The sequence below is a fragment of the Engystomops pustulosus genome, chromosome 1 (assembly GCF_040894005.1).
Source record: "Engystomops pustulosus chromosome 1, aEngPut4.maternal, whole genome shotgun sequence".
Taxonomy (NCBI): Eukaryota; Metazoa; Chordata; class Amphibia; order Anura; family Leptodactylidae; genus Engystomops; species Engystomops pustulosus.
The window spans coordinates 166490885-166518612 of NC_092411.1; the positions used below are offsets into that span (position 1 = coordinate 166490885).

General features: G+C 41.6%; 1 protein-coding gene across 5 annotated transcripts in view; it reads right to left on the minus strand.

Moving 5' to 3' along the window:
- The window catches only part of REXO1 (RNA exonuclease 1 homolog), a 559659-nt gene that overhangs the window by 105474 nt on the left and 426457 nt on the right, over nt 1–27728 (minus strand). The window lies entirely within an intron of this gene.

Genomic DNA, 27728 nt, shown 5'->3' on the forward strand with positions numbered 1-27728 from the left:
AGATCCAAAATTCTCCCTATCTTGGAAGATCTAATGCATTTTAGATGAGGCAGTATTGAACGGCATTACAAACGATGAAATGTACAAATCTTTGCAGGTTGAGCATCCAATCACTCCTGTGATATATATTATACCTAAAATATAGCCACTTTTCTTGACAGGGCATTACGAGACTTAACTACCTAAGGCAGCTCAGATATTCGGGACACTGGAGATTTCATTAACAAATTAAATGATACTCAAATTCCTTCCACTCAAAACATCTTGTTAGGATCATTATACGGTGTATATATGGTGTCATCATACATTTCTATTGATCATGCAAGGAGTCTAGCGTCAGCAAGAAAAAGAATTACAACTATGAATTTATCAGCTATGACTGAGGATTTCATTCTCACTCTACTAGAATTTGTCCTCAAAAATAATTATTTCCTTTCTGGCGATGATTATTATTTACAGTGTATGGGGGTTGCAATGGGTGCCAATATGGCACCGAACTATGCGAACATCGTAATAAGTGTTGGAGGAGGACGACATCTATACCTTCCCATCTTTCGGACAATGTCTGAAGTGGGGAAGATATATCGAGGACATCTTCCTCCTGTGGGCGGGCACCAAAAGTTCATTTCACAGAAGCAGGGCATCTTGAGAAACATTTATAGTTTTGTCTTATGGATCATGTTCCACCTCTTCGAAGAGTAGGAGAAAGAGGAAAAAAAAATTAAGAAAGTTGCTTTGGATTTTCGTGTTGGACAATGAGACCAAAGAGCCTCAATGTGGATTTCAAATTAAGTACACACTGAAACCACATGGAAACCCAGAAAAACTGTAAGAAAATTCTCACGCCTTTAGAGTTAAGACTTAAGTGAGAATTAGTGACCCCATTTTTTTAAAATTACGATCTTTTAATTTTATTTTATCTTAACGGATTTAACAAAGCCGACCCTGGATGTCTCCCCGTGTAACTTTTCATTTATCCTCTTTTTCTTCTTTTTCAAGAACTGGCCTCAGGCAATAACCTGATCCCTAATTATTTGGACAGCTAAGGATACATCACCAGTTTAATAGCGTTATTTAGTGTTTTTGCATGAAGGTAATTGTAATAATATGACACATCCAGTTGGGTTTAAGAAACCTCTAGCCTGGGACTGAACATGCATTATTATGCAAGTGATATATCAAAGAGGGGGACATTATCCATATTAGATGTTATTTACCCCCCAAGCAGGATGGTTTCCCCGCGAGGGGTTAACAAGTCCCGCTACTCCTCGTCACGTTCTAACATAGTCCCATTGTATGGCTGAGGCGCCGTGTAGAAAACTTATTGTAATTATTAATGTACATTCTCTTCAATATAGTGTACATCAGATAGGTTAGAAATATAAAAGCTGTAACAACTTGTATTTTCTATATATATCGGTACAATATCATTTTGGTGAGCCTCTGGTTAATCCTAGTTGCGCAGCATCCTATTAGGTTGCCATGACGTCCAGTAGACAAGCCAGAAACAGCCGCACATGCGCTCTGGATTCTCACACGGAATCAGTTTCACAGGTGCGTTCCAAAGCACAAGCACTATAGCACTTTATCGTCACAAGGTCAGTCTGTAATGCACACACTGGCATAGAAAAGGAATTTAATACAAGTATTTGCACATTGTTTTGTAGTTTTATATACTTTCACTAATGATATATCAACACGGAATATGTATTTATGCATTTTTAATACATTGTAACGCGAATATGTAAATATGGTGGGCAGATCATTGTAGATCATGTGACCATGTATTTTTGTATATATTTCCACTGATTGCACTATGTAAATGGCTTGAAAAAGGCTCTTCCAGGGCCAAAACGTTGCTACTGTCACTTGTGATGGAATACAAAGGACCACACTTGGTTTACACTAACCCTCTTCTATGCATGAGCATAGATAAAGTAAGCTTAGGACACTTTTTAACCCCTTCCCGACGAGTTTCCCGGTGCATGGAGAGGGCTCACGGCTGCTAGCAATTGTGGGTGTTATCCTGTCGATATCCTGGGATCGTCGTTCCCCGTGACGTCATCGGGGAGCGGGAATTGGTCGCCATGACATCCTCGGATCTTCCGAAGACCTGTGGCTGTCTTGTTTTAACCCTTTCATTACAATCAGCACATTGTAATGAATAAAGAGGAAAATCCTCATATACTGCCATATAGTAGTAGGATCAATCAGAAAACCAAGGGTTAAAGTACCCTAGGGAGTCTGAAAAATAGTAATAGTAAAAATAAAAAGATTAAAAATTATAATAAAAAACCCTAAAAAATTCAAATCACCCCCCTTTCCCTAGAACTGAAACAAATATAAATGAACATTAAAAATCACAAACACATTGGGCGCTATTTTCCGTTACGGGGTTAAATGCAGTGAAAAACAGTTATTACATTTTGATAGAACAGACATTTTCGGATGCGGCGATACCCAAAGTCGAAAATGGCACTTTTATGCCATTTTGAAAAAAAAAAAAAAAAAAAAATTAAAAGTGATCAAAGGGTCGTACAGTCCTTAAAATGGTAGCATTAAAAAGTCATAAAAAGTAGCAAAAAAAATTACCACCCACAACTCCGTACACCAATGTATAAACAAATTATTAGTGCCAGAAGATGGCAAAATAATGTATGAAAACATTATAAAACAATATACAAATTTGGTATCCCCGTGAGCGGACCGACTGGCGCGTAGCAAATGTGGTACCAATATACAAAAAAGGATCAAATAGCGATCCTTGAAACTACAAACCCGTGAGTCTAACTGCTGTGGTGGGGAAAATATTTGAGGGGTTTGTTAGAGATGCTATCCTGGAGTATCTCACTGTGCACAACCTTATAACCCAGCGTCAGCATGGGTTTACGAGAGATCGGTCCTGTCAGACTAATCTGATTGGTTTCTACGAGGAGGTAAGTTCAAGACTGGATCTGGGGGACGCTGTGGATGTTGTATATCTGGACTTTTCAAAGGCATTTCACACCGTGCCACATAAAAGGTTGGTATATAAAATGAGACTGCTGGGAATAGGAGAAAATCTGTGTATTTGGATAAGTAATTGGCTTAGTGATAGAAAATAGAGGGTGTTCATTAATGGCACATTCTCAGATTGGGTTGACGTTACCAGTGGAGTGCCACAGGGGTCAGTATTGGGGCCACTTCTTTTTAATATTTTTATTAATGACCTTGTAGTGGGTTTACACAGTCAAGTTTCAATATTTGCAGATGATACTAAGCTGTGTAAAGTAATAAATACTGAGGTTGATAGTTTAGCATTACAGAGGGATTTGTGGAAGCTTGAGGAGTGGGCAGAGAAATGGTTGATGAGGTTTAATGTAGATAAATGTTTAGTTGTGCACTTGGGCCATGGAAACAAAAAGTATAATTAGGTTCTAAACGGTCAATTACTTAGTAAAACTGGAGCTGAAAAGGTCTTGGGGGTATTGGTGGATGGTAAACTTAATTTTAGTGACCAGAGCCAGGTGGCTGCTGCTAAAGCAAATAAAATTATGGATGTAAGAGAGGAATAGATTCTCATGATAAAGACATAGTTTTGCCCTTATACAAATCCCTGGTCAGACCACACATGAAATATTGAAATGAAATAGTACATAAAATAGTACAGTTTTTATTGCATTCTTTGTGGGATTAAATAGGTAAAAATCATAATTTTGGTGGGTCTTTAGGCTTTCTTTACGGCGTTCCTCTTAGTTTTAATAATTATTTACTTTTATTCTATGGGTTGTTATGGACGCGGTTATACTATATATGTGGGGTTTGTGTTATGGGGATTATACTTTTTATTGAATCCCTTTTTTTTATTACTTCCACCATGGGAGAGGCACGGCCTGCCAAAGGAACGATTAGCCCCCCCCCCCCCAAAGACTGTGCGATCGAGGGGATCGATCGTGGGTCAGAGACCCCGTAAAGTTGGTTTAAATGTAGCGGTCGCGTTGATCGCGGCATTTAACAGTTAAACACCTGCGATCAGAGCCCACTTTGAACATGGGTGTTACACAGGGATGTAGGCTGTTAATTAGAGCACTGAGTTAGTCACAGTTTGGTTATCCTCATTATGTGAGAGCTCTAAATCTTAAAAAATTCATAGAGAACTTTAAACCCCAATCATAATTATTTAAATATGGGACAAACTCATAAGCTGCTAGTTGTTCTTCTTGCCATATAAAGAATAGGTAACCTATGTATGTTTTGTAATACTTTATATTCTGGGACCATTGTGTGGGAGCATATATTAAAAGGGACTCAAACTGCCCCATAAAAAACTTGGCATAAATGGGTGCCGCCTGGGTCCCCATTGCAGTGCTCCTTTTTTTTGATGGTATAATTTTTCCCTCAAAAATGAACACATTGGGGTCTGACTTTGCACATTCTTTTCTCTGCAAACAGCTTGCCACAGGTATTTAAGAAGTGGCACATTTGTGTCACACGTAACCCTTTTGTGGCATAGGTTTTGTTCCGTTGTTAAAGGTGTTGTTCCGGTTCTCAGTTGGACCATGCACCAGATTTAACATGCAAAGTCCAATAGAAGTGTGTCACACCACCAATATTAAAGGTTCATAAAAAAAAATGTGCCAGATTCCTAAAGAACCATAAATAATGAATCTGTCACACAGGCAAAATGCACATGGTGAGCAGTAAATGTGCACCATTGTGTTTAACACAAATTTTCAACCGTTGACTGAAAAATGAACAACTTGATGGGGCGGGAGCATGGAGTGATGAAATAGGTACCACTTCACTGCCTCCAGACCCAAAGTGTGCTTAACCCCATAGCGCAATAAGACGTACCCTTACGTCTTGCTGCGCATGGGGGAGTATGAAAGAGCATTAAAGAGCCGGCGGCGCGTGGGCGCCGCCATCTTGGCTCCAATCGTCGCTCCCCGTGACATCACCGGGGAGCGGCGATCCGTTGTCATGACAGCCTCGGATCACACAAAGATCCGAGGCTGTCATGATCGAGGCTATTACAATGTGCGATCTGCATATTGTAATAGATGGTATGCAAAATCCCCATATACTGCCATACTGTAGTATGGCAATATATGGTAGGATCAATCAGACAACCTAGGGTTAAAGTACCCTAGGGAGTCTGAAAAATAGTAAAAAAATAAATAAAAAAAAATTGAAAAAAAAAATTGAAAAAAAAAAACAAAAATTCAAATCACACCCCTTTCCCTAGAACTGATATAAATATTAATAAACAGTAAAAATCATAAACACATTAGGTATCGCAGCGTCCGAAAATGCCCGATCAATCAAAATATAATAACAGTTTTTCACTGCGTTTAACCCCGTAGCGGAAAATAGCGCCCGAAGTCGCAAATGGCATTTCTTAGCCATTTGGAAAAATAGGAAAAATTCTATAAAAAGTGATTAAAAGGTCGTACAGTCCTAAAAATAAAAGCATTGAAAACGTCTTTAGAAGACGCAAAAAATGACACCACCCACAGCTCCGTACACTAAAGTATGAAAAAGTTATTAGCGCAAGAACAGGGTAAAATGAAGAATTTTTTTTCTATACAGGAGGTTTTAATTTTTGTAAATGTATGAAAACATTATAAAACCTATACAAATTTGGTATCCCTGTGATCGTATTGACCCAATGAATGAAGTAGACCTGTTATTTGGGGCACACAGTGAAAGCTGTAAAAACCAAGCCCACAAGAAATGGCGCAAATGTGTTTTTTCATCATTTTCACTGCATTCAGAATTTTTTTCCCGCTTCCCAGTACATGGCATGGAATATTTAATACCATCAATACGAAGTGCAATTTGTTACCCAGAAAATAAGACATCACACAGCTCTGTACATGGAAAAATAAAAAAGTTATAGATTTTTGAAGGTGGGGAGTGAAAAATAAAAATGCAAAAACGAAAAAGGGCCTGGTCCTTAAGGGGTTAACGTTAGAATATAATGCTGAAATGTCAAGAACAACAAACAAAAAGTTGTTCTCCCAACTCATACCTTGGAAATATAAAACTAAACTGGCAGAGTCACACAAAAAGGAAGGGAGTTTGCACACCCCTACACATGGGTTGTAGGAATACATCGATAAAATTAGATAAATTGCGTGTGAATTAATCAATGCAGGAAATGATCATTTAATCCCTGAATGGAGTGGTTTTGCTGATCTAATCCAAGAAAATGTCATCACTGTATTGTCCCTGACAAGCAGAAATAATCATTCGCGGCACCATCCACCAAGCTGCTGTCTAGGAGTCATCCAGCTTAGGTTGATTAGTACTGTCTGTAGTTCAGGAAGCTCCATTTGTGAAGTATTTGTGTAGGCACCCTGGTTTCCCAAGGTCCTGAATTTTATAATTTTTTTTTAAGCAGAACCACTCGGTTCAGGGATTAAACAAGTTATGTTTCTGCATCAGTGTTGCTACAGCATTCTCAAGGTATGTTTGGGTCACAATGCATAAAAACAAATGGTAGATTCTTTAACCCTTTAGGTGCCATAATCAAACATGACCCCAGCACCTAAAGGGGTCTCCCACCTCTCCATCTAGTGATCCCCCTGCGTCGAGTATGGGGGTGCACACCTTTTGCATAGAGTGACTGGTAGAATACATTAGTGCCAGAGGGGGGACAAAGAAAAAAAAAAAAAAAGTTTAGAAAAAAAATAAAATTTAATACATAATAAAAGTCCAATTAATGCCAGTACACTTTAGTATTAAAAGCAAACAAAAAACACCATGTGTTCAAAAAGTCAAAGTGACCCCTGCATGATACCAATAAAAAGTACAACTTGTCCCTTATAAAAAAAAAAAGCCATGAAAAAGCTCAATCCACAAAATAATAAAAAAAAAAATATTACAGCAATGCAAAATCAAGGGAATTTTCTCTCCAAATGAGTTTTGATTCCATAGACCTAAAAAATGTATATAAATGGTATATCACCATAACCGTACTGACCCATAGAACATAAGTAACATATTATGTATGCTATTTGGTTTATAAAAACACAAAAAAATAATTGCAAAATAGATTTTTTTTACGCCCCCCCCCCCAAAAAAAACCCAAAAGGTAATAAAACGTTAAACAACAGGGTATTGTACCCCAAAATATAGTGTTAATGTCTAGTTTTAAAGATGGTTACTCTTTGGAGCTTTATACTGCAGTACTATATTAGTGGCTAAGCCAATGCGACATAGCACCTGAAATCTGTTCCAGCAAAATCAGCCAGTGCGCCCATACAGCAGTTTGAGATCATGTCTGGGATATTACTGCACTCAGGAGAAACTGGATAACAAACTATGGGTTGGGTTTACTTCTCTAACAACTTTTAACCCCTTCCCGACATTTGACGTAATAATACTGGATCGCGGGAGGTGCATTCCTGCAAAATGCAGTACTATTACGTCATGCTTCTGGCACTGGCTATTATTTTAGCCGACACCCGCCTCTAACACCCGCGATCGGAGATTTCTCCGATCGCGGGTGTTAACCCCTGGCACGCCACGGTCGCGCTGACCGTGGCGTGCAAGGGGCATTTGAGAATAATCGGACCCCCCTGCGGTGCTTACTGGGGAGGGTCCACTGTTCCTCCGATCGCAGCCCCGGGACTGCCGGGGCTGTGCAATCCTCTCCTGTGTGTCGGGTTCCTGCCTTCTGGCAGGACCCGGCTGTAACACCCTGAGCATGCGCAGCATGTATTACACTGTGTAATGTGAAGAAGAGCTTGAACTTTTATTAACCTGTAAAAGTTAATAAAAAAATGTTAAAAACATTACATAAAATCATTTTTTAATAAAAAGAATTAATTAAATAAAGTTAAAGTGCCCTAAACACAAATATTCCCTATACACATGCAATAAAGTGAAAAAAACACAAAATCGCCAAAAAACCCCACATATTTGGTAGCGCCACGTCCGCAACAATCCGTACAATAACTCAGAAACATTATTGGACCCGCTTGGTGAACGCCGTAAAAAACAAAACCCGAAAAACATGCCAAAAATGTAAATTTTTCATAAAATCTCTGCACAAAAATGTTCTAAAAAGTGATCAAAAAAAGTTGTGCGCGCCAAAATGGTACCACTGAAAAGAACAACTCAACACATAAAAGAATAAGCTCTAAACTAGCTCTGTCAACCAAAAAATATTAAAGTTACGCCTCCGAAAAGATGGCGATGCAAAAACAAATGAGATTTCCTCTATTAGTTTTTATCCAGTAAAATTGCAAAAATAAATAAAAAAACTATATAAATGAGGTATCACCGTAATTATAGTGACCTATAGAATAAAGATAATATAGTATTTTTAGTGAACGATGTACGACCCCCAAAAAATACTAAAAGTAAACGAAAATTGACAATTTTCTTTTCACCCATACATTCAAGAGTTAATAAAATCTCATCAATAAGCTATTGATCCACTAAAATGAAGTATTTGTAAAGTGCATCTCATGTCACAAAAAATAAGCCCTTATATGTCCAAATTGTATTCACATTCAGTCGTTCACATTGATAATGCTAGTCACAAGATTCAAAGAACAATCATTAAGAAAACTGCACCAGTCGGTCGTATATTGTGCCTTCTCGGGAAACGGTGAAGGAATAATAATACTAAGCCCTTTGTTACAATATGATGTTTTACATAAAGTTCAAGGAACATGACATCCAAACTATGATTAAGTTCTTTTTCATAAACATGGTAGTCATTTCTTTAGTAGAATTCATAGGGTTCTAAAGTAGAAGTGTCCATCCCGTTGCCCTCTAGCAGTTTGAAGAGCAGTTCTCTTCTATTATAGAGTCTTCTCTTAAAGTATTCCATAGTGGGAATGATGCAATCTTGATGCTTCCTGGAACTCTGTTTTGACCACAAACTAACACCTGGATGATGCAGTACTGTGTGATAACCAAAACAAACCTGGGACCTCTGCCATCAGTGGAGAATAAAATTCTCCAATGGCAGAGGAATAATAGGACAGAGACTTCCACAGAAAGTGCTATTGTTTTCACTATTGGATTTTCTCACAATCTACATCCAAATGGTTTGAATTAAATGATCACATCTACGAGGTCGGGTCAATAAATAATGTAGAAATTTTTTTTAATTTTTTTTTAATTTTTCAACATAGTACCCGTTTAGAAAGATGCACTTTTCCCAACGTTCCTGACATTTTTTATCCCCTCCAAAAAATGGGATTTGTTGAACTCCCCAAAATACACCTCTGTCTTGGCGATGACATTCTCGTTTGAGCTAATTTTTTTTCCCCGCGATCATTTTTTTCATGTTAGAGAACAAGAAAAAGTTGCAAGGAGCCAGTTTGGGCGAATACAGGGGGTGCGGCAGCGTTATCGTGGTGAAACTGCACCTTCTTTTTCGCCCAAAGCGGTCCAATAACTCACTGTAGTATTGCCCAGTGATCGTTCTTCCTTTTTCTAAAAAGCCATGAGTATGACGTCTTTCATTTTGCAAAATATTGTCGCCATGACCTTTCCGGCCGATGGAACCGACTTCGCCTTCTTTGGAGCAGATTCACTGGGAGAAATCCATTGTTTTCATTGTTGCTTAGGTTGTGGTGTATAATGATGAATCCAGGTTTCATCAACGGTGACAAATCAACGCAAAAACTCCTTTGGATCTCGCTTAAATTGCGGCACCCATCAGGCCGACAATTTTTTCATTACCAACTTATCATGTAAAATATTAATTGCCGTTCCAGCCTATGCTACTTCACGCACTTTCGTTCTTCGATCAGCAAGCATCATGTTGTGGACTTTTTGTATAATTTCCTCGGTAACCACGTCCTGGTCACTCCTCATCAAAAATGGAAGTGTCCCCATAAACAGCATCCAACTTTGCTTTCATCTCCTCGCATTTTTTCCCATCCAAAAACAAAAAGAGAATTCCCGAACGACACTGGTTTCCATCTCAGCGAAAATCACAAAACATGTCTTACTCAAACGGCTGCCAAACCCAAACTAAGCAATCAATCAGTCTGCAATTTGTTTTGCTGTCGTTTTATAGATGGCAGCATACAATAAACACCTACTTCCCTGAGGAACGCCCCACGTCGTCAAACATGGTTACTTATTGAACCGCCCTCGTATATAATTCTTACTGTTTTTCCAAAATTTTTGAATGCATTTTCCTTGTGTGTCTGTTTCATCATAACTACTAGGCTAATTCATAGGCTAATGAATGTCAGTTCTTGTATTTCCCTCTTTTTTCCCCTCCATCTTATTCCCTTTTCCAGTTTTTTTTATCCAATGAATGCACACTTAAAGGGAACCTGTCATCAGGGACCTCATTTTTCACTAAAGACAGATTGTAAAAGCCCATGACACCAGCAGTGCAAAAATGCCATTCTGCTTTTTCTAAGCATTTGCATTACAATAGAATTGTGTGTTATAAAATACCTTTCTCCCTGATATAATCCTGGGGTAGTCACAGGGGCTGGACTTTGGTTTGAAACAACATGTGACCTGTTTGAGCTGCAGGCTGTGTTCATGTTTGTACTCCTGTACAGCTTGTCCCTCCCCCACTGGTGTTAGGCTGACCAGGCTGTGACCTCTGAGAAGAAGCAGGAGGTGGAGCTGTACAGGAGCACAAAGGTGGGGGCCAAGCTATGAGGAGTGTATAACACAGACAAGCCACATGTTGTTTTTTGAAATGCATCCAAACCAAAGTCCAGCCCCTGTGACTACCCCAGGATTTTGTCAGGGAGCAAGAGTAAGTTATAACACACAATTATATTGTAATGCAAATCCTTAGAAAAGGCAGAAAGGCATATTTGCACTGCTGGTGCCATGGGCTTTTACAATCTGTCTTTAGTGAAAAATGAGGTCCCTGGTGACAGGTTCCCTTTAACTCTTTATAAGAATATTTGGAATGTTTTATATTTGAGAATATTTTATATTCTGAGCCGAAACACGTTACCAAATAAATTATAATCTGCCAGAAGGTATATACAATAATCAGAAGTCTTCTTGAGCACCAAATGTTTCATAATCCGCTGTCTACGGGGGTTGTTTACATGTTGTCAAGTCTCCACTCTGTTGCCTGGAATGTACTGGCTGCTAAAAACAGGACTATTACACATGCTAAATTCATAGATCGGGCTATGATTCACTAAGAGCGCTTTCTGTGGATTTCTCTCTGTTCTACTACTTCTCTGCCCTTGGAGTAAGTTTTAACTACTGATGGTAGAGTTCCCAAATTTTGGTTAAGACATCTGTGATTAGTATCCAGTGTTGGAGTGTCGAGCACCAAGGGATTCGGAGTTGGGTTGCCAAGAAAATAGCTATAAGACCATTGGGCCAACATTTTATAATTGTGATTGGCATTGTAGGATTTAGTATTTCATGCTGAAAAATATGCTGGGCATTTCTTCTTCCCTTTTTATTTCACTGTTTTGCTTTTATGTATGTATACTTCAATTTTTGTAATTTAATATGTTTTTCTTTGTGCTCTATACGTTCCCATAAGCCACCACTCACAATTATGGCTTACGAGATAACTACACCAGGACCACACACATACACCCAGTTACACACTCTTCTAGATGCCGTACAGTTCACCTGAACACACACCGCCTATAGCTACTGCTGGCACAAATACACTTGTAGCTATAGGCAGTGTGTGTGTACAGGTAATCTAAAAGAGTGTGTAACTGGGTGTATGTGTGTGGTCCTGGTGTAGTTATATCGTAAGCCATAATTTGCGAATGGTGGCTGCAAGGAGGTGTATGGAATAAGTGTGTGACTGTATCGGGGTGCAGATTGGGTCTGTTCAGTAGCGTTCCAAAGGCACGTAAGTGATAGGGGGGTACATAGTGTGCCTGTGTGGTGTGTAGTGTCTGGAATTCACATGCATTTGGTTTCCCTGACAAGAATTGGGTTGACAGGGTGTGCTGAGCTCTTGTAAGTAGAAATTAGCATAAGGACGCCATTTTGCACAAGAGGAGTTCAGGACACCCTCCAGTTAAAAAAAAATTCTTATGTGGCAGTTGGTCTCTTCGATTGCAGCTGTTGCTGAAGTAAAGCGCACAGCGCCAGCAAAATAGTGACATCATTATGTTGCCGCCTCTGTATTACTCCCTGCTATGCCAGGCAAGCTGCTCCAAAATACTCAGGGAACAGAGTGTGCTAGGGTGTTCCTTCTTAATGAAGAAGCACAATTTTTTTCTGGGGCCAAAGATTGATCTTTTTTCTGCTGTTCTGAATCATATGGATAACTCTCAATATTATTGGAATGCATGGAAATGCATAGGCCAGTGGAATGTCACAGGACTGGCTGCAAGCATTAAGGTGAGAAAGTGAACCTGCTTTTGCTTAGAGAAAATAAATTCTTTACCTTGGTGGTGCCCCTAATTGCAAAAACATCTAAATTGTTTGAGTTAACTGAGCAAAAATTTTGTTCTGGTTGATTATATTTCTGCTCAGAAAATCTGTCATGTTGTTTTTCATCACAAAAAACCTTAAGTCGACAGATCTCTGGGCTATCACCGACAGTGCAGCTCTAAACACTCGGGGGAGCGACAAAACACGCACAGCACGGACAACGCAGCTGCTCCCCTAAGTTCTCAGGACAATGCTCTTTTTGACACGCAGAACAAAAATGATGAAAGCCAGAACTGCACTTTTTACAAAAATAGGTCTCCCCTATATTTGTAAAATATAGAGTTTTCTGCCTTCAGATTCTCTACCTGTGTGAAAATAACGCCAATCCACCTGACTGTGATACACAAATTTAATAGTGATATTCAAATATTTCTCAAATTCTTCAACAGCGCCGAAACTCACCAACTCATTGTCTGAGATACCCAAATCAGTGTGAATCTGTCTAGCACGTGACAATAACACACCGTCATCACCATCGGCCATGAGGGCACACAGGCTAGCCGCTAAACACAGATTAGAATCATAATTGTTAAAGTCATACAACTAAGCCCTTTTCTGTTTAATGTTACGACTGTACGCTTTAACTTTCAGCTTCTGTTTCCCACCACCTCTTCTATTTCTGATGACAGTTACCACTAGCTTCAAACAATCTGATGCTAAACATTCAGCGTTACTTTGCAGTGTGGCAGCTACCGCATTTAGGAAAGTTTCCGAATTAAATTCATTCCTAGCCTGCTTTGTTGAATATACAGGATCTAATGTCTGTACACCTTCAAGCTGTATCTGAACAAAATTGCCAGGATGGATGTCCCTGAGCACACTGTCCAGTAACGTTTGAACGGCTTCATGCGCAGATCTAACAGCATCTTCAAATGATTGAATACGATCTAAATTCACAAACCTGTGTACTCAACACCGTTAAGTCCGTAGGGATCTCGCTCTATGGAAAAAAATTTCCAACGTCACAGAATTGACACCTGGTTGAGCATTTAATGTTTCACCCTGTTGTGTTGAGTGTGGTGTATTTACAGGATTCATTGTGCTGGGCTCTTATAAACCATCAAGCTCAATTGGGGTTTGGTAGTAAGGAGTAGTTTGCAGCAATGTACTTAGTCTGCTTAACCGCCGCATAATTCTAAGTTTCCGAGCCGCTATTGAACGCCTAGCATTCATCAGAAGATCAGACTGACCAGAAATAAAGATGCTTTTAGTCTGATGTCTGCTGACCCTGAACAATATAAAATACAAATCTTGCACGCTGCCCTGTATGTGAAAAGAGTACAGGTTGCACCGGCCGTCAGAATAGGCCATAGCCAGGTGCTGGTTACAACCACCGCTAAATATAGCCTCGATAGGACACGTTTAAAAGTATTCAGCATTCCAACAGGTACAATTGCCAACCATGAGAATCTGTTCCTGGGTCAAATCCCTAAAACAGTTATGCTAGGGTTTGTGGAGAATGATAGCTTTAGCAGTAATTATCAAAAAAATCTGCTATGTTTCCACCACTATAATATAAATCACGCAGCTTTGTACTTGGACGGCCAAAAAATACCTGCCAGACCCTTTCAACCAAATTTTGAGGCTGAATTAACCATTAGAGAGTATGCTGCGCTTGTACACAACTCAGGAAAACATAAATCTGATAGCGGTTTAGCTATAGACCGTGAAGAGTTTATGCGCGGATACACATTCTTTGCCTTTGCTTTATCCCCGGATCAAGAACCGGGCAGTCATTTCTCTCTCATTAGGTCTGGAAATATACGCGCTGAGATAAGATTTGTAGAGCTGACGCCTCACCCTGTGAATATGATAGTGTGTGCGCTAAACACTCATATACTGGAAATAAACAACAAAAGAGAAATACTGAATGACTATAACTATATAACTATATATAACTATATAACTGAATGACTATAACTAGCGATGGATAATTTGGAACTTACAAACCTCGCTCCATCTGACACTTGTATGAGACTTATATTTGCCGGCATATTTCCGTGTGAGTTCCTACCTGAAGATAAAGTAGTTCAAAGGCCTGCGGCATTTATAGTGAATACAGACGATTCCCAAAAACAGGCAGTCGCTTGATATTAATTATACTATGCAACGAGAAAGATGCCATATATATTGATAGCTACGACTTCTCTCCTGATGCTGCGATATTCCCCCAAAAATAAACAGTTTTTAAAAAGAAACTGCATAACATACACTTATCAGAACAAACAATTACATGATACCATGAGCTCTTTCTGCGGGAATTATTGCTTTTTTATGCTTTACAATTTAGCTAGGGGTCTATCTTACAAGCAGGCTTTACAGTTTTTTTTTTTACAAATGATTAAAAAAATTATGATCGCGTAATGGATATGTTTGTGCAAAATAATCGAAATAATGTGATGCATAACTGTATGTACTTTTAAACAGTTGTGTAAATCCTACACATCCTACTTTTCTTAGTAAAGACTTCTCACTTTCTGCCACATCTTCCCTTATCTTTGCACAAACAATATTTCAACTTCTGTTTTTTTTTGTGTGTAAAATTTCCTTTCTTTGCGTAATATCGCAATCAGATACATCCTACTTAGAAAACTAAAACTGTACTAAGATTAGTACAGTTTTAGTTTTCTTTGCTGATGTGGCATATTAACTAATGTGCTAATGGGATCTTATCAGCTAAAAGCAGATAATATAAAGGACAGAGCTTCACCAAATTTCTAAACTTATTACAAACTGCTTGGTTAAGTCTGTAATGCAATTGTCTGAATTTTTAAACATTTTATTATTTGCTGCATAAATTAAACTCATTGTTTTTTGTATCAGATTAATGCAATTGTCTGAATTTTTATAGATTTTATTATTTTTTGCTGTATAAATTTTTTACTCAATAAAAAGTTAAACATTGAGGCGTCGGTTTCATTTTTGTCTCATTTTTGTCATTTTATCTATGATTAAACATTGTATATAAATGAAACACGCACAGTTAAAAATAAATTAAACTATTTGTGACAACCAATATAATATGAATCTGCTACAGACCACATAAAAAGGGGTTCACTCTGCACAGCCTCTCTGCACAGCCGCCAGCCACCCTTTTATCTATGATTAAACAATGTATATAAATGTTATACAAGCCCAATTAAAGTTAAAATTAAACTATGTGTGACATCCAATATAATATGAATCTGCTACAGATCACATAAAAAGGGGTTCACTCTGCACAGCCTCCAGGTACCCAAACATTACAAAAACCCTGCACCCTCACATTACAGAACCCCATAAAAAAAGGGAGAGAAATAGGACTAAATCAAAGGGGTGTGTACTTCTGAATCAAAGGGGGCGTGGTACCTGTCACTTTCAGGAAGTGCACGGTTTGACATAAGGTATGGACGCTTTACTACTTAGGCTTTTAACTCTCTTTACTAACCCATCCTGTGTCCTCCTCCCATTTGTTATGCAGCAACCACCGGACACCGAGCTGCAGGCTTCTCTGCAGTTCCATTCATCTTGGGACTTTGTACATAAGATGAGGGCTGATGACTGGGTCAAGCAACAGTACTTCTATTTATTTTATTATATTTTGTTCTATTCCCTTAGGAATAATGGCTGGACCTTTATATAAGCTTCGTGTGCCATCCCACTCTTTCTCATAGACTGTAAGCTCTCGCAAGAAGGGACCTCACTCGTTCCATATGAATGTTTGTGCTGCGTCATATTTTATTATATTTGTATTTGTCCCCTATGATTTGTAATGCACTATAATATGATGGCGCTATATAGATGAAGATTATTATTATATTAACGGACCTCAATTTCCCTTACTTTGACATCTAAAACTTCCAACTCCTTGCGCCAAATACCGCAGTGAAACACATGATCATGGTGTTAATCTCATTCAGAAAAAACCCCCCAACTATTTAACTCTTCTTCTGACCCCTCCCAAAATACGAAAATGTCATCAACATATCGAAAAAAGAATATTAAGGGTTCTGCATAGAAAATGTATACTTGCTTTTAAGAACAGCATGAAAAATATTGGCAAAAGTACATGCCACTTGCGAGCCCATGGTCTTGCCAGTTTTTTGAACGAACCACTTCCCAAACAAACCCATTATGCCTGAGAATAAAATGTAACCAATGCACAACAGGATGATGATAACATTGACTTTGTTTGTGAGGGGCTAAGACAGTGCGGACACTCTCCACACCCTGGTCCGGAGAGATTTGGGTGTAGAGAGTCTCCATGTCTACAGAAGCTAAATGATGGCTCCCCTACCATGTGATAGAATCTATAGCTTTTAAAAAAGAATTTGTGTCTTTCGAGTAGGAGGGGATGTTTACCAGTAAGGGGAATAATAGCCAGTCGATAAATTTTGATTTAAATTTTTTGGTGTTCAGACAGTGACCCTATCCCCGCCACGATGGCATGACCTTTGGGATTAACAAGTGTCTTGTGGACCAACATGGATATCTCAGGTAAAGTATTTTCTGCAGTATTTTCTTTAAAAATGTTTTCATCTACACTCCATCTAAGTAATGTGCGTAATTTATTCAGATATTTCTGAGTGGGGTTTATTGTACTTGCTAGTATCACCCAGTTGTCTCATTGATTCTTGGTCATAGTATTCTTGTGTTATCAGCCCCACATTACCCCACTTGTACGCTGTCTTTATGATAACATTATCCAGATATTTCAACCAGGAAAGAGCCCCTTTGTCCAAAGTCAAATTAGAACAGGATTTAGGGTAAATCATTGCCTTAACATCCTCTAACACTCGTTGGTTGAAGATATCAATTGGAGAGCTTATGGACAAGGGGGGACACAATGTGGAAGGGACAACACCCCAAAGAAAATTCCACCTCCACCACATCAGATTCTGCTTCACGGGGTTCAACAAAGTCTAGCAAAAGGAGTACATCACTAATATTAGTCATGGAGGGAAGGAGGAAAAAAGCCTAATGGACCAACTGTACAGGTGAACTTCAATTGTTTTTTTTTTTAAACTGAGTTTGCGGGTCGCTTTAAACAAATAAATTACAAATTGAACGGGGTCAAACTCATTAGTCATAGCAAAGTTAAGTCCTTTTGTTAGTAGTGATGCACAGTCTGAATTAAAGGGGTTATCCAGTGACAAAGATTGACCTCACTGTACCTCATCTCCCCACCCTTATCACTTCACTAATTAAGTGTCATTAAATCTTCTGCCCCCATTTCATGAAATCAAAGTCATTCCTATGCTCTGCCAGCTCCTGCTACACTAAAGTTTCCACAGAAACAACTCGTATACTTTCTCTGCTCTCCTGTCAAGCAAGTGCAGTCAGCTCCTTGTTTCCTGCTGTTGGGGTGGGGCTGCACGTTCCTCAGTGTGAAGAAGCTATGTGACCACGTGGATTGTGGTAGATGTAATCTTTTAGCAGAATGGGGGCAGCCATCTTGGAGTGATGCAGCTGCAGCAGAGAGCTGTGAAGAAGCTAAGAAAAAGAAAGCATGCAGCACAGGGTGGTGAGGTAAGGACGTGTAACTATAATAAATGCAAAAGAACAGGTAAGTTTAAAAAAAAAAAAAAAGTTGATATAGTGACCAGGGGCAGTAAGTCAGGTTCATAATTTTAGTGTCACAAAAGTTTATCTGTTTCTTCTACCGCTACAAAACTTGTTTGCGTTTTCTGCCCAGCCAGAGGCCTCTTCGTCCTCTTTCCATGCCTCTTGATGTGTTTCCTAAAGGGACAGTCTCGGGGTTCAAAGTAAAGTCAAATAAAGTACTTTTTCCAGGCTGCTTGACATGCTGGAGTTGGACTTAGTTGTCCAAAACTCATTTTTTCTCGATTTATTTCTCTGTGGCCTTTTTCTATGTTGTCGTTTATTACTAGATTGCCATCCAAAAATAACACAGTTAAGATTGTCCCTCAGGAACGTGTGCCATTTTTGTCCTTTACCTCTGCTCTTCTCCATTTTTTGGAAATTAAGATATGCTTGACATTCAGATATATAAAATATATTGACATGCTATTACACCCCTTTCTGTTAAACATCCCCTCCTACTTGAAAGACAGAAATGCCTTTCTAAAAGATAATGATTTTATCACATGGAAGGAGAGCCATCATTTAGCTTCTGTAGACGTGGGGAGTCTCTACACCTGGATCCCTCAGGACCAATGCACAAAATGATGTTTTTGAGGGGCTACATTTTATTCTCAAGCATAATGCGTTCATGTTTGATGGGAAGTGGTTCATTCAAAAAACTGGTACAGCCATGGGCAGGACAGTGGCATGTGCTATTGCCAATATTTTTCTGGCTGTCCTTGAAAGCAAGTATTTTTTTTCTATGCAGAACCCTTTCGTCAAACATATCATCTCCTTTTTTCAATATGTGGAAGCCATTTAATAATTAGGTAGGGGTCAGAACAAGAGTTCAACATTTTTGTTTCTTTTCTGAATGAGATGAACACTTAAACTTACCAGTTACCTTGCAATCAGAGGTCACTCAGTGCATTAGCAAGTCTCTGTAGTTACACAGTAGCCACGAGCTTGACTTTTTTTTTTTTTAAATAAATGTGTATTACATTTGGTATGCTTTTTTATAGTATGCATATCCTCCCAAGTATTATTTGGTTTTAGATTTAACAGCACATTTTATATATGATATGTCAGTACATATCATATATAAAATGTGCTGTTAAATCTAAAACCAATTGAGATGACAGTCCAGAGGTGGGTATTTAACCTGCATACTGAGATCTGGCATTGTCTGAGGCTTGAGAAAGCGTACATTGGGCTAAACGGCCCGTCGCCTTGCTTTGCTGTGGAGCTCAGCATGCAACCCGATAGAGGATCTTCTGTGCCTGTATACGTGCAGCAGTCTTCTGCTGCTGTAGCCCATCTGCCTCAAAGTTCGATGTACTGTGCGTTCAGAGATGCTCTTCTGTCTACCTTGTTTGTAACGGGTGGCGATTTGAGTCACTGTTGCCTTTCTATCAGCTCGAACCAGTCTGCCCATTCTCCTCTGACCTCTGGCATCAACAAGGCATTTCCGCCCACACAACTGCCGCTCACTGGATATTTTTTCTTTGTCGGACCATTCTCTGTAAACCCTAGAGATGGTTTTGTGTGAAAATCCCAGTAGATCAGCAGTTTCTGAAATACTCAGACTAGCCCTTCTGCACCAACAACCATGCCACGTTCAAAGGCACTCAAATCACCTTTCTTCCCCATACTGATGCTTGGTTTGAACTGCAGGAGATTGTCTTGACCATGTCTACATGTCTAAATGCACTGAGTTACCGCCATGTGATTGGCTGATTAGAAATTAAGTGTTGGGGGCGTGGTCTGGACCCTGGACAGGATGGCCGCACATTAACAGAGCTCCGCAGCCCCGGTGCCTAATTCCGCTATAAGGAGGGGGAACTATCCTGGCCCCAAAAGCAAAAAAGACCCCCAGAAGGGGAACGAAGCCCTCGAGATCCCGAAACGCTGGTCGGACAGGCGAAACGCCGCTCACCCGCTTCTTCCTCCGATCCGCGGGCCCACGTGCAGCCGGGAGACCTGACGACCTAAAAGGTGACTCACCGCAGCTTCCTGAGGCGTCCGCTATGGCCCCCACACCAGCAGCGGGGAGACGGGGATCCGCGGCGACTACCGCGGCGCCGCCTTCACATGCGGGCTGCAAAAACTCGGCCGGCCCGTCACAGGCCGCGTCAAGCCGCCATCTTAGCCCCCAGCCTAAAGGGCAGCGTGGCTCCCCTGTAGCGCAGCAGCGCCAAACCACAGCGGCGCAGCAGCGCCAAACCACAGCGGCGCAGCAGCGCCAAACTACAGCGGCGCAGCAGCGCCACAATAAAGTGGCCCCACTACAGGACACTGACCAGGGAGCCTCACAGCACAATACCGGAGAGGTGAAGCCCTCCCAGTCAAATACTGCCACCGCACCTCAGATACAGCCCCAGGAGAATGAACCGGGCCCTGGCCAGGATGATAATGGAGGATATGGGGGACACCCTAGGGGTCCCCCCCCTACGATCCCCTCAACGGACATTGCCAAGAGAATTCATCCCGGGTACCCCGTATGTCCCCAGGTCAGGAGAGCAAGAAGAGGAGCTGGGTGCTACCCCCACCCTCACCCGATATGCAGCTCCTTCCCCAGAGTGGGCGTCATCCCCGGAGCCATATAGCATGGACATTAGGACAGACAAGAGGCCATCAGCTCCGGAACCGTACTGGCATGCTCATCTCCAGAATTTGCCGACTAAAGAGGACTTTAAATCGCTGATCGCTGAAGTTAAAGAAGCGTTCAAGTCTGAAATTTCAGAGGTACGACGCGATATTCAGTGTATGACGCAGAAAATTGATGAGCTGGAAACTGCGCAGGCAGACTCAAGGCGTCAGATCACACATACGCAACATACTTTGCACTCCCAATCTGTTACACTACAAGATATGGCCAGGCACCTGGAAGATCTCGATAACAGAGGAAGACGTAATAATATTAGGGTGAGGGGTCTACTGGAGGTGGAGGGCTAGAAGGATGTTCGCGCTACACTACAAGCACTTTTCTCAGCGCTATTAGGAGAGCCGGAGATACAGGTGAAGCTTGACAGAGCTCATAGAGCCTTGAGGCCTAAAACACTGGGAGGAAACCCACGGGATGTCATCTGTTGTGTGAACGACTTTGAATTAAAGGAACGCATCATGTTTGCCGCGAGGAAAAATAAGAACTTCAACTTCAAGGGAGATGTCATACAGCTTTACCAGGATCTCTCTGGAATCACCCTTCAGAAGAGGCGGATCCTGCGACCATTGCTGGATATTCTGCATGAGAACGGCATCTCTTACCGCTGGAACTTTCCTTTTGCCCTGTCGGCCATCAAAGATGGAATTACGGCCACGCTTACTGTGATTGAGGAGCTTCAGGAATTCTGCGACATTTGGAACATTCCGATTCCACGACTGGACGATTGGGGGGCTCTCCCCCACCAGCTACGCCAACAGCAGTTTAAGAGCCAGCCGCAACACAAGAGACGAAGACCACGAACCAGAGCTCCATCCCAGGACTCTTATGATTAGAGGAGAACGCCTGCTGGGCATATATCCTTTACAGTTTAATGGGGGTCCTATGCTTGCTTATGTTTGCTTATGTTCGGGATACTCTTTCCCTCCTTAACGTCTTTTAGATAGTAATTTGCATAAAGGCATCGGGGTTACTTCCCGGATTCTCTAGATAGTTAGTGATATACCAAAGTATTCAAGTTAATATAGTACTGTACTTGCAGGAAAAATTTCTTTCTCTCCTTTCCAGGGTTACAATACCACGTTTTCCCCACTAGGTGGGTCTTTACTGGATCCTGCTTCCTAATTCCAGATTGGGATTTATATAGGAGGTGGTGAATCCAGACCAGCCGACTATACTCCCCTACTTCAGGGGCAGCTCGGCTGAGTAGGCTTGCACCAGGATCAGGAGATTTCTCCTCTCCCTGGTTATAGACTCGGGAATTTATTCTTGTTTTCTTGTTATTTTCTTACTTGGGTTTTTTATTCGTTTTCATTGTCTGTCTTGTAGTGTGCAAGTTTTGTCCTTCCCCTTTGTCACATTCCTTACCCTTTATTCCTAGTGTTTCTGACATCTTGGGTGTGCACACACCAGCACCCCTCCCCACTCACATACTGAAGCCCGATTGTAGAAGCTACATATAGCCCCTCTCATCCCCTCCCTCCCTGGGTCCAGGCGCATACCACGCAGGAGCGCGCAACGGGTCTGGCATAGGGGTATCCGCTAACCAGCTAACCATGGTCCGGTTCCTGACGCTTAATGTAAAAGGACTCAACTCAGCTCGTAAGCGAAGACTCACGCTTAATGAGCTAAAGAGAAGTAGAGCAGATGTGGTGTTTCTACAGGAGACACATTATGATGCGACAGGGAATTTTAACTTTGCTAAGCATCTTTACCCGGTCTCTTATACGGCGTCCACTGAGAACAAAAAAGCAGGAGTGGCGATTCTGTTCTCAACTTCGTGCCCCATAGTGCCTGAGACGGTGACTTCGGATCCCATGGGCCGCTTTATCATCATTCAGGGTAAATTGTTCGGCTCGCCCGTACTTTTATGCAACATATATGCTCCCAATACATCCCAGGTCTGCTTCATTACTAAAGTCCTGAATAAGGTAGCTAAACTTCCACCAGCACCCCTACTGGTAGGAGGGGACTTTAATGTCATTTTTTCAGAAAATATGGACCGCCTGGCAATTGATCCCAACCCCACCACTAGATCGCAAAACACCATCTCAGCCGCATTCCGTAGAGTCATTAGGAGGTTTGCCCTGTATGACTTGTGGAGAGTGGGCAACCCGGGTGACCGCTCATTTACCTTTTACTCCGCCCCGCACGGCACCCATACCCGTATAGATTATTGGTTTGGAGATATACAATTCTTGCGAATGATGCACACTGCAGAGGTGGGGGACATATCGTGGTCAGATCATGCGCCAGTCCTCCTGCAGCTTAGAGAGGGCCTCACTACAACGAGGGTATGTCACTGGCGCCTGAACGAATCCCTCCTTAAAAAGTCCCTGATCAAGGAAGAGTTAAATGGGGCGTTGCGGGAGTATTTTCAGTTTAACGAGGACTCCATTCCCTCCATTCCTGTGATGTGGGAAGCTCATAAAGCGGTCTTCCGAGGCCACTGCATTGAACAGGGAACCAGATTGAAAAGGAATAGGGTCCATCTGGAGAAAGAGCTAAGGAAAGAAATTGATAAGCAGGAGGCAGCTTTGTTAGCCAAACCAACCAGGAGAAGACTCCAACAGCTAATTGAGGTCAGGGAACAGTTGCGAGAGGTTCAGACCCAGGAAGTAGAGAAACTGCTGGTGTTTACTAAGCAACGGTACTATGAACAAGCAAATAAACACCACTCACTCCTGGCGAAGCAACTGAGGGAGAGGAGGGATCACCAAACTCCCCATATTATACGCGATTCTGGGGGCAACTTCTTGCATGACCCGAGGGCGATTGCCTCTCGTTTTTACGCCAAATTGTACTCTTTACCAAACACCCTGCCCTTGGATGAGGACCTTAGAAAAACGTTGCTAGTAGATTTCTTGAACTCTTGCTCCCTCCCGGGCCTCCCCTCGGAGGCTATGGAGACACTTAGCTCAGAATTAACATCGGAGGAGATAGAGGAAGTGATCAAAGGAATGCCCAACGGGAAATCCCCGGGTCCGGATGGGCTCACATATCTCTATTATCAGACCTTCTCCCCTGTGTTGTTGCCGCATATGACAAAAGTGTTTAATGCGTTCTTACAAGGTGAGCCTATGCCTACAACTTTTACTCATTCCTACATCACCCTTATCCCTAAGCCCGGGAAAGATGCAACTGACTGTGCTAATTATAGGCCAATTGCACTTCTGAACGCTGATTTGAAAATATTCACAAAATTGCTGGCCAATCGCCTGATCCAGTGGATCCCCCAGGTAATTCATAAAGATCAAGTGGGCTTTGTGCCAGGGCGTCAGGGTGGCGACAACACGAGGAGAACAATTGATCTTATTGATGTAGTCAACAAACAAAACGACCAGGCCCTGATCCTCAGTTTAGACGCAGAAAAGGCGTTCGATCGCCTCAGCTGGCCCTTTATGTTTCAAGTGCTAGAACACATTGGAATAAGAGGTCCCTTTCTCCAGGCTTTGAGGGGGTTGTATTCAAATCCTACAGCTGAAATTAAGCTTCCACATGCATCCTCCCCACCTCTGCAGATAAGGAATGGTACACGTCAGGGTTGCCCACTTTCTCCTCTCCTGTTCATACTCTGCATTGAGCCCTTGGCCTCCATCATCCGACAAGACCCTAATGTTCATGGTATTATGGTCAGAGATAGGGAATTCAAATTGTCTCTATTTGCGGACGACATCCTGCTCACTTTAACTCAACCCCTAATCTCTCTGCCCAACCTACAAGCACGGTTACAGCAGTACGGTCGTCTATCTGGTTATAAAGTGAATACCTCAAAGACAGAGGCCTTACCCCTTAATCTTACCCAACCATTGGTTGATCAATTGAAGGCGACGTTCCGATATAATTGGAAAACTGATGCTATTAAATACCTGGGGATACTCCTGACCCCCTCGTACAACACACTCTATGGGCAGAACTTCCCTGATAGCTTCCGAGAAATAAGGACTCTGCTGGATAACTGAAATAGTCTCCCTCTTTCTCTTTTCGGCAGGATAGCAGCGGTCAAAATGACTATCTTGCCCAAGCTGCTTTATCTTTTTGAAACCCTGCCGGTGCCGGTTCCGTTGGGTGCTCTGAGGTCCCTGCAAGCATCAATTTTACATTTTATCTGGGCCAAAAAGAGGCACAGAGTCTCCAAGTGTGTTCTAATCTCTCACAAATCCAAGGGTGGACTATCGGTGCCGGATATTACCAGATACTACTGGGCAACACATTTGCGACGAATCCCAGCGTGGTCTACCTTGCTGGCATTCTCCAAATGGATGGAGATTGAGAAACTATGGTTGGCTCCTTTCCACCCCAACTCTTACCTCTGGCCTGAGGAGGCGCCTACATTGCCTGACCCCCAACTGGGTCCCATCTCATTCACGATTAAATTGTGGAGGGCCTGTGTGACCAGGTTTCCGCTGGTATCCCAATGCTCTCCTATGCAATCTTTCTTACACACCCCTCTTATGCAACAGGCTGGAGTTGGGCAGGAAATTAAACCATGGCATGAGAAGGGATTGTTTAGATTCGCAGACATAGTAGACTACCGAGATAGGAAGATTTTGCCGTTCCCTGCCTTGCAAGATAAATTCCATCTCCCACATACAGCCAACTTCCACTACATTCGTATTAGGCACTTCCTGCAGTCCCTAAGCAATACTGAGATGGTTTCGGTGCCCACCGCGTTTGAGCACATCTGCAAAACCGCTACCCACACCTCTGGTCTTATATCAGATATCTATATGATACTATTACACCCAAGATCAGATGACCCTATAGCACATCCATACATGGCCAAATGGGAAAGCATAGTGGGGGGTCCAATATCACAAGACACGTGGCAGATGATCTGGAATAGAGCAGCTAAAACCTCTTTATGTGCTACACATAAGGAGAATCAGTACAAGCTGATGTTGCAGTGGTACCATACCCCATCCTTATTACACAGATTATTTCCAGACACGCCGGACACCTGCTGGCGATGTGGCTCGCCTGAGGGAACTCTTCAGCACATCTTCTGGACGTGCCCATTGGTGCAGCCTTTCTGGCAGGAGGTAAAGTCTCTCCTCCGGGAGGTTGTAGCGGTGGACATTCCACTCTCCCCATTGTATTACTTGCTAAACGTCTCTCCTCAGCCCATGGCCAAGACGGCCACAAAATTGAGCTTGCACATACTCACAGCTGCAAGATGCCTGATAGCGCAATTTTGGAAAAGGCAGGCCCCCCCCTCCCGAATGGACCTACTCGCTAGGGTAAGGGAGACTCGCAGTATGGAACACTTGACCGCCTCCTTGAACAATCGTATCCCATTATTCGACAAAACCTGGGAACGTTGGGATCGCTACTGGATAGAAGAGCGGGCAGGAGGAGGAGAGTGAGGTGGTCACCCCTATCGTTTCTACCCGAGTGTTAATTGTTGTCATGGTGAGTTCGTCTGAATGTCTTCTGTTGGTTTCCCCCCCCCCCTCCCCAACCCTTTTAGACCAACTGAGCATGAAGTTCAAGCGTTCCTTGGTATTTGGTTTACTATCAGGAAAACATTGCACTGTTAAACTTTGTACCCCAGTATGTAAATGGGAAATTTGAGCTGTCAATATCTTTGGGGACAACACTTGTTTTCTCGTTTGTACTATTATTGGAAAATCTCAATGTGAAATACGTGCAAATTATTTGTTATATTGTTTTGAAAATGATAAAAATACAATTATATAAAAAAAAAAGAAATTAAGTGTTAACGAGCAGTTGGACAGGTGTACCTAATAAAGTGGCCGGTGAGTGTATATTGCAGAGAAAGTACTGGACTGGACAGAACCAGGCAAAATGGGTCTGGGGACTAAAGTCTCACTGGATTCCTGAACCTCTTCCCTTAAAAAAGGTTCTATTTAAAAAGACGACTGTTCAGCTACGATATTTCCAATGCAAGAGATTTTTTCATAATTTGAGGGCAATTTGTGACCACAAATCCTACACTCTGATGTGTTTTTCTAGTCGCCTTTTTAGGAACCTCTTCCCCCAATAATGGATAGAAAAACACCATCAGGCAACCAAAAACAAATAGTAATCAGACACTCGACACCCTGCAGAAAATTACCAGGGCTGGGTTTCAGGGAAATCACACTTTTCTGAAGCCATAGTGAGAGACTCCGCTACCCCAGGCTATTTCTGACATTTAAATAACCCGCCAAAGTCGCACAGTGGGTGTGGCCATGACCCTCACATCCAGTCATACCAGCCACATTATTTAAAATTACTGATGCTATTTGCACCTAATCTCAGGGGGAGGGCAAGAATAGCTGAGCTCCTCAAGGTATGCAGCGGCTGTAGACGGACTGTGCACCTTCCAGCACAGTCAGGTGCGAAGTGACCAGTAACACAGAGAAAACAATTTCAAAATCACTTGGAAATGTTACAGCGTTCTAACGTTATAACCACTTATAGTGACACAGGGCAGATGTTAAAAAATGGGCCATCTCAGGAAGGTGAAAAATGGCTTCGGTGTTAAGGGGTTAAATTTATTTCTTCGTTAAAAATGTAAAACTCTGCTTTGTCTACTATGATGTATATGCACAAAGAGGGTAAATCCCCCTATTATGTAGTTTATTTTAACTACATAGATACACAGGTGAAGATTTTTCAAAAAGTATTTGCTATACACCTAAACGACATTATACTTTCCATTGTGGTCATGAACCCGGTTTAGTGCTGAGAAAGACTACCAATCTCCAATTATACATTTTAATAATCATACAAACCTCAAAACATATTCAGAGTAGAGAGTAGAAGTTTGTAAGTTGTCAATCTTAAATCAAGGGCTCCCAGGATTTTTGTCTTAGATGTTTACCACATGCGTTATGCATGCAAGAAAGCAGTCCTTTCCCCTTAGCAACAGCATGATGTGATAAACAAATGAAAATAGATGGGGAGGGGGTTTGATCTTCATTTATTTGACAACTGACAAACATTATGGCATTCTGGCCCCACCTCTATGATATGAATGCAAATATCAGATGTATGAATCCAAAATTGTGCTTTAGCCTGCGTGGGTTCCTGTTGTAGCGGGCACGCATGGAGCAGGATTGGTCAGACCATTCCACCAAGGAAATGGGCACAATTCTAG